The sequence below is a fragment of the Sciurus carolinensis genome, chromosome 19 (genome assembly GCF_902686445.1).
Source record: "Sciurus carolinensis chromosome 19, mSciCar1.2, whole genome shotgun sequence".
In the NCBI taxonomy this organism is placed as follows: domain Eukaryota; kingdom Metazoa; phylum Chordata; class Mammalia; order Rodentia; family Sciuridae; genus Sciurus; species Sciurus carolinensis.
This window is the reverse complement of record NC_062231.1, coordinates 24133724-24148799: the sequence shown is the minus strand read 5'-3', so window position 1 is coordinate 24148799 and position 15076 is coordinate 24133724. Positions and strand designations below refer to the sequence as shown.

Here is a 15076-nt window from a genome sequence, read left to right as displayed (position 1 = left end):
CCTCTTCTTCTCTGTTACCAAAAGCTCAGTCCTTATCCCCAATGCCAATTCAATAAGGAGGACACAGTTCTGAGAAAAAGGAAAAAGAAGTTGTGTTGCTTTTCTGGCAAAGGAGAAGCACAAGGGGATTCCTGTCCCAGAGAATGTGATTCTGCCCATCAGGAGGGAGAAGGAGATTTTAAAGGAGCTCTTCAAAGGCAATATTCCAGCTGTGTCCTGAGGGGGTCCCAGAGCCCCTGATGGTGTGTTAACATTCACTTGTTAATTTGGGAGGTATTCCCTCCCCAGATCCTCTGGCAGATTTCTGTTCCTTGAGGTAACTCAAGGTAATCTTGTTCCCTGCCCCCAGGTTAGGGAGGGAAAGAGGGAGAAGAGGGGAAGGAAAACTTGTCCCTTTTAAAAATAAGCCTCAGAGTGATATTCAAAAGGTAAAGTGGAGCCCTGTTACATCTCTGCCAAATTAATAATCGAGTCTCAGTCCCCCTCCAGGGAACATCTGAAATGTAGACTTTGAATAGGTTCTTTAGAAACCTCTGTTCTCTCCCTGGGGCAGAATCACAGCCTCTGGGACAGGAGTCCCCTGTGCTTCTCCTTTGCCAGTAAAGTAATAAAACTTCTTTTTCTCAAAACCATGTGCTTGTTGTTGAATTGGCATTGGGAATAAAGACTGAGATTTTGGTAACAGTATTCTTTTGTGTATGATTTTAATCCCATTTTTTTTTAACCTGAGATATCTCCTCTCTTCTTTTAACTAACCGTAAAAAACACAGGTATGTTCACATTTTCTGCATCCTTTTGGGTTTTACTGTGTGTGTTGATCTGTGAGGATTTCTGTTTTCACACCTTCTCCTGTGTGAGAATTCCATTGTTCCAGCATCTGCAATAGCTTTCTTGTCTCCCAAAGCTCCTTCAGGTTCATTTTCTTGTACTCCTGGACTTTCAATGCAAAAAGAAATGGTAGAAATCACTCAATTAACATTCTTAGTTTGTGGATGAGGATTTGGAGGCCCAAATTAGCTTAGAAACTTGACATTTAATAGGCAGCATTAGTAACAGAGCTAGAAATGAAACTCATGAGAACTTCCAAATGGCCTTGGAACACACTGCTGACCTCTTATTATGCTCTTGGCCTTTTCTAGAGAGTTGGAAGCATGCCTGAAAAAATGGTAAGATTTGGAGGAATAATTACAGTATAGTCTTCTTTCCAAAGCAGCCCAAGGCTCTTTACCTGAATGATGCACTTGGAATGTGAAGATAAAGACAAAGGCTTTGGGGTTACATGGAGGGGGTTCCAGTCTTGAATCTGCCACTCATTCTTACTGTAATTTTGCACATTCTACTTAACCTATTTGAATTTATTTGATTGTCCATAAAATTAGACTCAGTAGAACTCATACTTGCATTACATGAGATAATACATGAATTATTTAGCATATTACCCAGGACAGGGTATGTCTTCAATTTATATTAGGAAAAAAAAAAAATCACAAATGACCCATACCAAGGGCTTAGAAATTGTGTTTTTGTACAGGAATAATTAGTGGTCACAAATAGGGATCGTTTTATTTCTGAAGCCTTTTCAAGGAGTATTCATAGGAAACAATTCAACATTTTCATTCGTTCGTATAACGTTCAACCTGTGAATAATTTCTAAAAGCAAACGCTCACTATTACCTTGTGTTTTCTGTATCTGTGTGCATCATTTTATGTTAGGTTTATCCAAGAATTTCTGTTTATGTGCTAGTTTTTGTTATACTCTGAGCTTAGAGTCCAGGGGCTATTACCTACGTCATGTATTGTTTCCCTTCTGCAAAGATAGAGTCATTCAACAAATCTGTCCTGAACATCTTGGCCTGTACTTTGAGGGGAAGGTTCTCTTTGACTTGCATCAAGAGCTCATTCCTGGGCTGGGGAGATAGCTCAGCTGGTAGAGTGCTTGCCTTGCATGCACAAGGCCCTGGGTTCAATCCCCAGCACTGCAAAAAAAACCAGCATCTGTCTGGTTCACAGGTCATCCCCTGGGACACCGTGTGGCTTCCTGTCCCTGGCTGAGTTGGAGTGGGGACCTTCCAGCAGAGAGAAGGTAGAGGCTGCTCATTGCCCCAGGATGACAGCAAGGACGCTGCTGTTGCCGCCATCCCTTGCTCTTACTGAGCACCTTCCAAATCCCAGCCCAGGAATAAGCATTTTTAATACATGAAGTCCTGCTCCTCAAATACCCTGCAAGGAAGAAATGCATACCCCCATTTATAAGTGAGACCATTGGAGTTCTGAAAGATTGCAGGAGTGTCCTAAAGTCACACAGTAGGTACTCACTGACTGTATATTCGGCCCTTCTGTCTCATTTTCTTCTGTGCTAGTGTCACGTTTGATGGATATTATAGTGGTAATATAGTGCTGCCTCCTGCTTTGTGAGAGTATGACATTCACACACGTGACTGTCAACCTAGGCAACTAGGAAGCACCACTTGCTATTAATGGTATGTGTAGCTTTTATGCATTCATTTACTAATTCATCCAAACTATATTTAGCCAGCTAGTCATACTGGCATTATCAAGATATGCCATTTTGGAATTCAGGATTCAGTCTATGAAATATGAGGGTAAAACCTAGTAGGAACTTTTGTGATAGCTGTTTGGTCATTAATTTTGACAAGGTTGGAACTGTGATTTATATAGGATGATATGAATTCATTGCATAAGGAGAGATATACCTCAAAATACCTTAAAATTAAATATACTAAAATATACCTTGAATTACTTTAGAAATGTGTCATGGTCTCTTAATGATTCGTACATGGTCAACTTTTCCTGCAGGCATATAAGAGATTGCTTTCTCTTGCTGGGCACCTGATGATGTCATAGGTTTGATAATGGGGCCATGGTTGGGTGAAAAATGCTGTTTTCAAATTCTAGAGAAACACCTGTGAGATGTTCCCATTTTGGTGATGTGTGCACCTGAGTTCAGCTGATTCAGAACTACCATTTCATATATGCCTGGCTGGGCACATATTGGCGGAATAACTCATAGGATCTATTTCTTTTTTTTTTTGCGGTGCTGGGGATTGAACCCAGGGCCTTGTGCTTGCAAGGCAAGCACTCTACCAACTGAGCTATATCCCCAGCCCCATAGTATCTATTTCTAACTACTTCTTGCTCTTGAAAACCTTCTTGAAATATACTTTCTGTATATTTTTCCTGAAGTTCGTAGAATTTAATTAAACTAGTTGTACCTGCACTGTATATTCTGATAGTCATGCTTTTTTTTTTTTTTTTTCCATAAAAGTGGCGAACAACCAAGAAGCATCCTATATCCACCTTGTTTTAGTATACTTCTGAACTCTTCAGGTTTGGATTTTCATATTCCTATCAGTCTTCCCTTTACACTTGGAAGGCATATTTTTTTGTATCTCTTACATAGAAGGAACTTAGGGACATTAGGAAGAAATATAAGACATTTGTAATCTATATGAGTGATAGTGAGGGATAGGGTCACTATTGCTAGAGCAAATAAATTCAAAGGATCTTATATCCTGCAATTGTAATAAAAGCAGAATAAAAAAGACATTTTCTTAGACTATAGTAGCATACTGTGTATACCACCTTATCATAATGTTCAGAGTCTATAATGCCTAATATGTGTACCCTAAATTGCACAGATACACTGGTATGGTACTATATGTCACTGGAAAGCAGGATCGAGGTTGGATTTTTTTTTTTAATTATATAAAATAACAAGTAAGCCTATATGTACATATTTTTTAATGTTGCTTGTGCTTTCCTAAAGATTATCTGCAGATCTCTTTTGAAAGCTCACACACTTGCAAGATGAACAGAGATAATCCTTCATGGGTATCAAGCATGCACACATGTACATGCGTGCACACACACACACACATACACACACACACACACGCACATCACACAATTATTAATGCAAGTACCTTCCCAACCAAAGTTGAGATTTCATCACAGGCTGCTGCCCTGTGCATACAGATAAGTCTCCATGCCCAACACGAAACAACAGTCCTAAAACTCCTAGGAGCCTGCGTGGTGAAGCACTGGCATTGATCTCTATCCTTCTGGATGCCCTTGACCTTGGTAAAAAGTTGGGCCCCCTTAGGACCTCTGTTGTGGGAGCTGTGTGACATGGATGGATTTTGAAGGGATGTCTCACAGAAATTCAGTGTTGGGACAATAAAAGTTGCCTCCCACTGTATATTACACTGAATTATGACCTTCTTTATCACTGGGGCACGTGAAGCACATTCTGTTTTAGGTCATTTCAACTTTAGTCTCAGCAAATAGAACAGAAGGCTCTGCCGCTCTCACTTGGAATCCATGCCTGCAAACATTGCATTTTCTTTATTTCCCACTGAGAGACCTTTGTAACACATCAGATGCTGGATGCAGCCGAGCAAAGACTAGTGTCCATGGTCCTCTGCTTGAATGCACAGTTCTCTTAACCTGCAGAAGTCGATAAACACGGCTGTACCCTGTAGTGTGTACCATGGATGCACTGGTTGGAAGCCACAGGAGATGCTGTTTTGTGCATTTTTAGCGGTCCATAAACAATTTTATTTGCTATAATCATGCAAATAATAATGGCGACCGAAGTAGGCCTAATGGGATTGGAATGAGGCTACAAAAGCAAAGCATTAAAGGACACAGTCTGTGCAGAATGTCATTTGGTCCTTCGGAAAGCTTGGGGACTTTCTTACACTTGCCAGCACGGCCTTTCCTTCTCAGTGTCCCTGTGCAAGGCTCTCTCCCAAGGAGCTGCAATCTGTTTATAACTTCTTGGCAGCAGTTCCTGGAAGGTGGCCAAAGAAATTGTCCAATAATGCCCAGGATGTGAGTGACTTGCTTCGATTTTGTAGCCTTCCTTCTTTCTCTTAGAGCCAAAGATATTACAGTTTTCTACATCTCTTAATTAGTAGTTTCTACCAAAATGAGTTAGAAATGAGAGATGAAATCTAGCTCTTCTGAATGGTGTTCCTTCCATGATGACAACTGGTATAAAAAAGCAAACCTCTGACTTCTTGGAACTGTCTTGATGCCTAGCAGGAAACCTTAGATTGTCAAAGCTATGTTCATGGGACAGCATTAAGAAGCAAGTGTAGAGGGTTGGGGCGGTGGCTCAGTGGGAGAGCGCTGGCCCAGCCTGTGTGAGGCTCTGGGTTCGATCCTCAGCACCGCATAGAAATAAATAAATAAAAATAAAGGCCCATGGAAAACTAAAAAAGAAAAGAAACGAGTTTATAAACACCCTGAGAGACTGAGCGCTCATTCTGGAATCATCTAGAATCAACCATAAGAGGATGTATTCAAGGTTTCCTTCATTTCACGTGTTGATTTGTTCAGAGATGGGAGGCCGGACTGGCACACCTGGAGAGATCTGTAATTGACAGAGTTGGACCTTGGAGGGCTTCTGATAGAGCCCTTCTTCTCCTCTTTATCTGTATTGTTTTATTTGGACCCATTGGTCACAGTTTCAGACAAAAGGAAGTGGCAATTGTGCAGAATAGTTCCTGGAGAATTGCCAAGGAGATAGACAAATGGGAGTCTGGTGCAAAAAATTTGAATCTGTAAGAGAAGGCACATCAATAATTCTTGCAATGAAAAGTGCAATTATGTGGCTGTTTTCTGCAGGTCTGCCCTTTCTACTTCTGTTAGTCCAAGATAGAAATGCACAGGACTCTTTTTTTTTTTTTTTTTTAAAGCAATGGAACAAGCCTATTGCTTAGGTATTGGGCTACAAATTGGAGAGGGGGGGACGTTTAAATGCTTGTGTATGTGTGCGTTTGTGTTTTTTGTTTGTTTGTTTGACAGAAAAGGTAAAAATTACTTTAAAAGTGGCTCCTTGGGTGGAAATTATTTCTAAAATGATAACTTTAAAATTTCTCCTCAGGTGCTATAAACTCTGAACAATGATCCTGTCGTAATAGCAAGCAGATCACAGTGGAGCTAAGGGGAACTTTATTTACTGGTAAGAATATTCCTTAATCAGTTGCTTCATGGATTTTGATTGTACTTAATTATTGCAATACCCAGTACTAGAGTATAGCCAGAGGGAGTAACATGGAATAAGAAGAGAGTGCAGAAATTTTGTGTTCACAAAGTGTAGAAAAGGTACAGCCCAGCTATATAATACAGTTAAGTGTTTGTTGTTTGTTTATTTTCTGGGTTCCCTTAAAATGCTGACTTATTTTTTAAAGAGCAAACCCCTATCCTTAAAGTTATTTTCCTCACCTCTTGGCATATTTGAAAGTGGCCTCTTGAGGATATTTATCTAAATGCCACATTTAAGAGAAAAATGAATTTGACCATGAAGTTCTCAGAGGTTGGATTCCTAGGAGGCTTGAGGTTTTATTGAGGAAACCTGTATTTTCAGGGGTCAAACAGAGCTCACCCCTTCATGATCTGAAGGGAATTTCAACTTCAGGAACTGTCCCTGGAATTTGGATTAATGTACAATCTGACCTGGATCCTCTCTTGGAGTTTTATCAAAGTCTGTGTTGCAACACTGAGTTGAATTATAACTGATTTCAAGGTGTTTGGAACAGACACACTGTGGTGTGGCTCTGGGTAGCTATTTCCCTTTTTTACCTTCCATTTTATAATTTGCAAACTTGGAATAATAGTTGTGACTGCCCGTCGGCACAGTTTAAACTCGATTGTTTTGATAAGAGTTATTAGCCCAGTTGGGTCCCTGGTACTACTGTGCTCAATTTGGTAAATGTCAATAATTAGTGTCATTATTAACTTTTAAAGACAAATGATGTTTATTCAAAGAGAAGCGTTTTTTTTTTTCCTTAGTGATATGAATGCATGATTTTCTTATGTTCTCAAGTATGCATTTTTTTAAACAACAGAATAGGTAGTACCAAATAATTGTTATTTGATGCATGCAAAACTTTTCTATATGTTGGTTGTAAATGGGACCTTAATAAATACAAAATAATGTCTGGTCTCTGTGAATCAATGTGAGCAAGCCTAGTTCCTGGTAAGCCCAGGAACCTCCTGTGTGCACAGGGGTGTGTTGCAGGAATCAGTCCTTGAGAAAACCACTTGAAACAGGCCTGTCCTCTCTGTCCCACTCACTGGGTTGGTATTGCCCTGTGGAATTTGCTCTAAGAGGGCTTCTCCTCTTAGATTAACTCCAGTTAATCTACAGGTCTATTAGAAGATTAAAAACCTTTTGAGATATACTGTAATATCCTTAGGGGAAATTCCTGAAATCTGATTAACCACATTCTTTCATGGAGGTGCGCTGATTCCATTAAAACACATTTAGCGTTTCACTCAAAGTAAATTTCTTGTTCCTAAGAAACCTGGGTAAAGCTCGGAAAGTAACAGATACGAAACAATACCCAGGATATTCAATTTTAGACACAGATGTTATGTTACCATGAGAAAGCTTAATTGTGGCAGTGACATATTAATAATTGCATCCATGAACATCATGGAAATGGACAGAAAGCTGCAGAATGCTCTGCTGCCTCATTACCATGCATCCTTTGCGTTCTTTTATTGAATTATATTTATTTCTTGTGGTCTTTTTTTTGATGATGGACCAAATCATTATTTAATCCTGCAAAATAACTTCCCTTAACATCCATTTTCATGGTGGCGCTTGAGAAATTAGCCAAGCCTCTTCCAGGAAGGGCTTAGAAAACCGTCATCCTAGGAACAAGCACATGCACTCGCTACATGTCACACGCCACTACAGGCCACGCAGCAAGCTTACTTAAGACTTAATTTTAAAAATAACCTTTTTGGTAGACTTTTCCCTCACTCTCCACTGTTCCATGACTTCTGCTTTAAAATGAGTTGAAACCATCCCATAGGCTCTGATTAGACTGTACTCTAGGAATGTTAATTTTGCTCTTGTATTTTCCAACCCTTGAATTTATCTGAACTTAGAGCACAATTTAGAGTTGAAGTGTTAGAATTTTTCTAAGGTTGCTTGTGCCTCTCACGCACATCTACGTTTAGGCACGCAGCTTATTCACTGCCCTACCGGCATATAATTTTTCCGAAGGGGATGTTCTGCGTGCATCTTAACAGGAGACCTAATGACAGAGACTGTTTTTGTAGCAGCAGTTCAAGATGAAACATGGAGTGGAAGGTCACCTTGGGGCACGAACGAGCCTGATTGATGGTGCTTATCTCTCCACCCTGCTCCTCCTCCTGATTTATGGACTTTGATGGGTTCTTTATATAAAAGGCCAAGCCACATGTCCTGACAGTCCAGGAGAGAGAGTGATATTTTCATTTAATCTTAATTAAGTGCTTTCTGTGAGCAGGGACTGCGGCTTCTTTGCCTTGGATGGACTGTGGAGTTGCTATAAAGTAGTATTGACTGTTTTTCAGGGACCCACAAGTCCACTGTCACAGACCGTACTCTTGTGTGGTCACAGCAGGGCTTAGCGCCTCTGCTGGACTCCGGGGAGGGCCGGGTGACTCAACCTGGCCTTGGAGAATGTGCTCAGCACAGGGAGGTGTATACACCATACCAGTGCAACTTGGTTGGTCATTGCGCCTCTGCCTGGCTCTGGCCCTGGTCACAAGCCTTAGCCTCACATGTGATTTTATATGTATTATATCTCCATCTCATGAACGTGTCTTCAAAGGCAGTATCCCAGTCAAATTTCTGTCTGCATCATTGTCACTGTGAATGGAGCCTGTGGTGGAGCAGATGCTTCGTAAATGCAGGTCAGGGAGGGAGAAAGAAAGTGAGGACGGGAGAGAGGGTAAGAACCTCCTGGTAGATCATTCCCTGGATCCCTGCTGTGCCCAGAAGCCTCTGGATAACTTCCCTAGACCCTGTTATCTTCCGGGAGTCCTGCTAGGAGTTCCTAGTTACGTGTAAGTGTGGTTTGGATGAGTTCTCATGTTCCTTGATCTCTGGGCCTTAGGTAGCCCCACCTGGCCAGGTGAGTCTTGGCCTTTGTATTGGCATTTGTCTCAGTCTCCTTCCCTTCGGGACCAGTAGGAAAGAAAAGCGTGTCACTCTGCAAAATGAAAATCTCTTTGCAGGAAGTCCTGATTGGAAGCCAAATAAAACTGATCTTCTCAGAAAGTAATTCCCTAGGGTTGAATAATTAAGTGTAGTTTTTCAGCATTTCTTGGGAAGGGGCGTTCAGAGGCGACAAAAGATTCCATCAGATGCTAGAACACCATGCATACATTATTAATGTTTCATATTTCAAAATGATGCTAGTAAACAGTATCCTTTTTTTTTTCTTTCCCGTGATAGGAATGCATTAGAGTATCTCCATGCCCTCGTCTCAGAATTAATCATTCCTGTCTATATTTGATGTTGACGCCGTTTCAATATTTATGGGCCGCGATGCTCCTTCATTGTTGTTTACCCACTCCAGGGACATGCAGAAGCCACGTAGTTCCTTAGCCAGCACTGCCTTTCGTTCATCGTTCCTTTGGCTTTTCTTTGGATCACCTCCAATTTGCATACATAATTTTGGAATGGAGGTGCCAAAAATACATTTTGTTTCATCTGGAGTTTTATTGACGTTGCTTTTACTCGAATCACATACACAAATAAATGCGATTTCCAAGGCATGAAAATCCAGTGAGGATCCAAAGGGAAGCTGAGATATACAAATATGTCCTTAAAATGCTACAGGTAGATTTTAAGGCACTAGGGAAAAAAAAAAGGGGGAGGGCATCTCAAAAATCAAAGGATTATAAAGTGAATGTGGTATAAAAAAAAATATTGCATTTTTCAGCCCAAGTCTGAGATTTTATTGCAGGTTTTCATTGTTACTGTCAGTTGTGGGTTTTTCTTACTGCTTTACTGGACTGTAATTGGTACTACAAAGAGCTGCATGTATTTATCATGTACGATTTGATGAGTTGGGACATATGCAAACACCCACAAGAGCATTCCTCCATCAAGACAATGTTGTATTCGTTACCTGCAAAAAGTTTCTTCCCTATCCCTTTGTTTTGTCTGATGTTTAGATTTTCATAAGCTTGGGTTCAGTCTTCAGAGATATTTTCTTCTTCTTTTTTTTAATGTATTTTGCTTTCTTTGCAAACAGAAAGCCGAATCCTTTTACAAAAAGAGGAACAGCTAGCATTGCATCACAGAGAAAAGAATGAATAAAATGACCAATAAAACCTCGAAGATCAAAAGACACGGAATCCCAGAAACACTTGGCTGATCTCAATAAGCAAACTCTTTCCATCTTACCGTTGATATTTTTAAAAGCCCTGTTCAAGCAGCAACATGGTACGCCAGACACAAAATGTCCACGAAAAAAGAAACACAACCAAACAAATGACTTAGAGCAAAATCAAATGAAAGGAGAAAATTGTGTTTCCTCAAAAAAAAAAAAAAAAGAATGCCATTTTGCCCTAAGGCAATCCATGCTGGGGAAAAACACCATGTGTAACATTGACAGAAATCATAGCCATCTCCCCTGAGCAGCGGATGGTATTGGGTTGTGTAGGTGGGAACTTACTGGAAGCCATGAAATCCATCATGGCTATCACCCCTGAGCTGGGCAGGCAGTCTGGAGCCTGTGATGGAGTGCGGAATTAAAAGGTAAATCAAAGCCTCCGATCAAAGGCTCATTTAGCTTGTCATAGGTGATCCTATAGCAGAAGGAAGCCTGATGCACAAGGTTCAAAGATCAGCGCTTCCGCTTACGCCACAGCACCCTGCCCTCCAGCTTGAACACCAACAGTAAAAAATAACAGGAGGGCCTCAAAAAGGGAGAAGTACATCAAAGCCCTCTGAGCACCCCGTGCAATACAATCTCCCTTTCTTAAGGACAGTTTACGCTATTAGAAAAATGAAAATGATTTTTCATTGTTTATTTGAGTTCTGCCTTTAAAATTGTGAGGAGCCAGCTCGGCTGGCTTCGGTGGCTTATTTGCAAAGAGACCTTTGGGAGTCTCTAGCCTGTCTACCTCAGTTGCTTCCCTTTTGGATGCATGTATTAAAATTCTCCTTGCAACTAGAAACAGCAGGTCAATAATCCTATATTTGAGAGATGATTGGCTGTTAAATTTAAGTTGGGGACAAGGGTCTGGAGTTCATGCTAATTTCTTTCTAACTGGCTATCTCAGGCCTCCTGAAGCATTTGCTGTTTTCAGTACATACCGTGGGTGGAACAAGTTGCTTAACGGTGTGGAATGTTCTGCAGGAAAAGACACCAAACATTTCCAGAATGCTCCTCTTTTTTGGTGCCTTGGTGCCTGTGAATTAAACTATCAGCCAAACAACAAAGATTAGTAGGAGAAAAGGCTTACCAATTTTATTTGCTGTGAATAATTCAATGTTTTATGTGCCTGGAAGCTGTCATAGAAAAAGAAGTTAAAAAAAATTAGGGCTGGGGTTGTGGCTCAGGGGCAGAGCACTTGCCTAGCATGTGTGAGGCACTGGGTTTGATTCTCAGCACCACATTAAATAAAATAAAGGTCCACTGACAACTAAAAAAAATAAATAAGTAATAAAGTACAAAACCGAAAAACAAAGAAGCAGTTGGACCCAGGGATTTATATACCATTTTAAGAAAGGATGAGCAACTGTGTGTAAGTGGCAAGGCAGAGAAAAAGGCTTTGGGCTTCTGTGGGCTGTCCTGTGAGAAAGCAGGCATGTGTAATCGTCCCGGAAGACAAGGATCATGTTAGGAAGGTTTCTTTGTGCTGACCCCTCTGAGAACCAGCTTTCTGTCTCCTGGGATAATGGTTTTCCTCTAACATGGAAGAGGGGAGGAGAACACCTTTTTAAAGGGAAATGTATGTCCCATTTTTAGGCAGAAAGAAGGTTGTGTGGAGGCTTTCTAGGTCTGTTGCTTTTAACTGCCTTTGACTTGAAATAGTTCTTAAGCCAATGGGCCATCTCTGGGTGGTATATTCTGGTTTCCTTCAATCACTGTACCTCATATCCTCCTGACATTGCGCTTGATATATTTTAGAATATTTTAATCCTGGGCCATGTGCAAAATGACAGTGGAAGTAGAATTAGTCTTCTTATCAAATATCTTTCCATTTGTCCATTTGATTGTAGGGCATTTGATGACCTCATAGGAATGAGGCCCATTTTTAGGCACATTCATTCATTGGTTCCTAGTTACGTTGTGACTGGCAAGAGACTCTGGGCTCAGGGTAGGGTAGCAAACAGGACTAGAAACTTTCTTATTGTCATGCAGCTTATCACCTATCACCTCAGGCCTGTTATTCAAATTGTCATGCAAACAGGTGTAAAGTAGTTACTTGTTAGGTGCTAGAAGGGAGGGTCATGTGGGAATTTGACCTGCAGTGGTCAGGGGCTTGTCTGAGGAAGTTATGCCTGATCAGAGATAATAAGAAAACTAGATATGAATACAGGGAACAGAACAAACTCGATTTGAAAGTAGATTTGAATATCGCAAATTAGCTTTGATCAGCATGCTTTCGTTTTTCCTCTTTCTTTCTTTTAAACTGGGGATTGAATCCAGGAACACTTTACCACTGAGCTGCACCCCTAGTTCTTTTTATTTTGAGAGAGGTTCTTACTAAGTTACTTAGGGCATTGCTAAGTTATTGAGGTTGGCCTCAAACTTGCGGTTTTCCTGCCTCAGCCTCCTCAGTCAAGCGTGCAAAGTCAGTGCAGCCATAATACAGGGAAGAGAGCTACAGGTAATTTACTGACTGAGAATGGATTTGAGAACCTGAAAAGCCAGAAGCTGCCGGGTTTAACTTGGCAGTTCCCGTGACTTGAGGGTTTTGAACCCATTGATCAATCTCTCTGAAACTCAAGTTGCCAATCTGTAAAATGGGGATCATAATCATTAACTCAAATTGCCTCAATCAATGTTCCTGATAATGAGCCTCTTCCTTCTTCTTCTCATCAGCATTACACTGATGGGATTTTAGACAAATCATTTCAGTTCTCGCTTTCAACTTCTTACTTTTATCAAATTTGAGGTGTTTAAGGAAATAATTTCAAGGTTCCTTCCTGCTCCAACGTTCCATTTTTCCCTCGGCATATTTAGAACCAGCAAGTTCAGTCCAGATATTGTGGGGTTAGCGCAAGTGTTGTTTTTGGAAAGTAGACTTTAACAAAGAAGCGTACTTCTACCTTTTGGTAACTTTACTTACATCTCTTTAATCCACATTTTAGCGGTTTCTGTTATCTTAGATTAAATTTCGGAGCACATATTTCTTGCACTAAAAAGCCTTTCAAGTGTTTCCGTGGGACATTTAGTTTCCCCTCATGGTTGGTTTCTCAAATCATTCTCTTTATCACTGTTTTACAGTCCTGTTTAAAATGAATTCACTTTTTTTTTTCCACCAAAAGTATCAAGCTGTGTCGAAAATTGAAACACAAGAACTGTAACATCAAATGGTAAGGAATCAGCCTTCAGGACACACTTTCAACCACCTCTGTCTGTAAAGACCACCACAAATACCTGAAAGCATACTTTGTTTCTTATAAAATATAAAATATCTAAGACTCTGGTTTCTGAAGCAGATTTATATTACACTTCTAAAATTAGAAAAGGGGCAATTATTTCACTCACCCCTTATTTCTTACTTATTTAAATATGTAAATATCTAGTTCATTTGGAGCCCCATCTCATTACTATTTTTTCTTCATTTACATTGCTGTTGTTTTAGCATTACAAAGTTAACTTTAGATTATATTTATGCTAAACATGGAATTTTTCTTTGTCATGCCCCAGATATAAAAAAGAATCCAGTAAATATCACTACCCTATGTACATGTATGATTACACAAATGGTGTGACTCTTGTTTGGGTACAACCAGAGAAGTGAGAAGTTGTACCCCATTTGTGTACAATGAATTAAAAAAAAATTTTTAAATTAAAAAAAAGAATCCAGGTACTTTTTTTTCCCTACTTGGTACCTTGAAATTTCTTCTCATGATAAATACACTAAGAGCATCAAATAGGTGGTTCCTGTACAATCGTCCCTAAATTACAGGTTAGAAAATGGGGATTGACTCGCTCAATCGACTGTATATTTGCTGATTTGAGAGTGCGACCTCCTATATAATTCTCCTGACTTAGAGACTATTTCGCATTTCACACTCAAGGTCTATCAACAACTAAAAAAAAAAAAAAAAAAAAAGAATTCCCCAATTTGTCATCTGCCTTTGTCCAGATATGCTTTTTGTTTGCAAATGTCCAATTATTCTGCCTTTATGTTGGGTGGAAGACTGCTTAGCATTGGTTAATTAAGGTAATGAAGTAATATAGTTACTATAATACAACTGTACATAAACCAGCATAAACAAGGTTTAGTTATCTCGTGATTCTGAGCATTTGCTTTGGACATGGGGTTGAAGCAGGTTAAATTTGACCTTAGTACTTACAAATAATATGTGCTTTTGCAAGTTACTTGATCTCTTGGAACTCTAGTTTTCTCATCAGTAAAGAGGAGATAATAATACTTAACAGCTTTTCAAAAGTAGATCTAGTTGTTTTATAACACAAGTTTTATAACAGTATAATTGTGTTATACTTTGTATAACATAAAGGCTCAATAATTAATAGCATTACTTTCATTGTCTTGGAAACAGGGGTGAACACATGTCCCAATATTGGACAACCATGCAAATTTGCTCATTTGGTCATGCAAAGTCTTTCCCTGGAAATGCATGAACCCAAGTTGGGATGATAGAACTGGTCTCAGTCATGGATAAGAGCAAATAAGCAGGACAGCCTTGGAGGAGTTGGATTCCTGGAGTCAGGGGTCCCTAAGGCTGCCCCCATTGGTTGGCCTTTTTTGCTGTTTTTGCTTTGGATCAGTAAAGTCCCCTTACTTTGTGGGTTTTGTGACCCGCTAAGGGACTCCAGTCATATGACATGTTGAACACATTTTTTGGGAGGGGTCTTCAAGTTAATACTTCTTATTCCCAACATCATCTTTTTAATTATTTGTTTCTATGTTTGTTTTCTATCTCCCCATTACCTAAGTGTAAGTGCCATTTGGACAATGGGGAACTTGTAGTCCTCTTTCATCAGCTAGGAAAAAATCCCTACCACCTGGAAGACATTCAGTGTATTTCAGGTGAATAAGTAGATGAAGAAAGGAA

At 39.9% G+C, this 15076-nt stretch overlaps 1 protein-coding gene across 6 annotated transcripts in view; it reads left to right on the top strand.

Annotated features, from left to right (window-relative positions):
• The window catches only part of Chl1 (cell adhesion molecule L1 like), a 207426-nt gene that overhangs the window by 40634 nt on the left and 151716 nt on the right, over positions 1-15076 (top strand). For 5 of the 6 annotated variants that reach the window (XM_047534652.1, XM_047534647.1, XM_047534653.1 and 2 more), the window contains exon 2: positions 5912-5989. The exons of the other annotated variant lie outside the window; for it this stretch is intronic. The gene's annotated coding sequence lies outside the window, so the exon portion shown is untranslated. The remainder of the gene's footprint in view (positions 1-5911; positions 5990-15076) is intronic. 6 annotated transcript variants of the gene reach the window in all.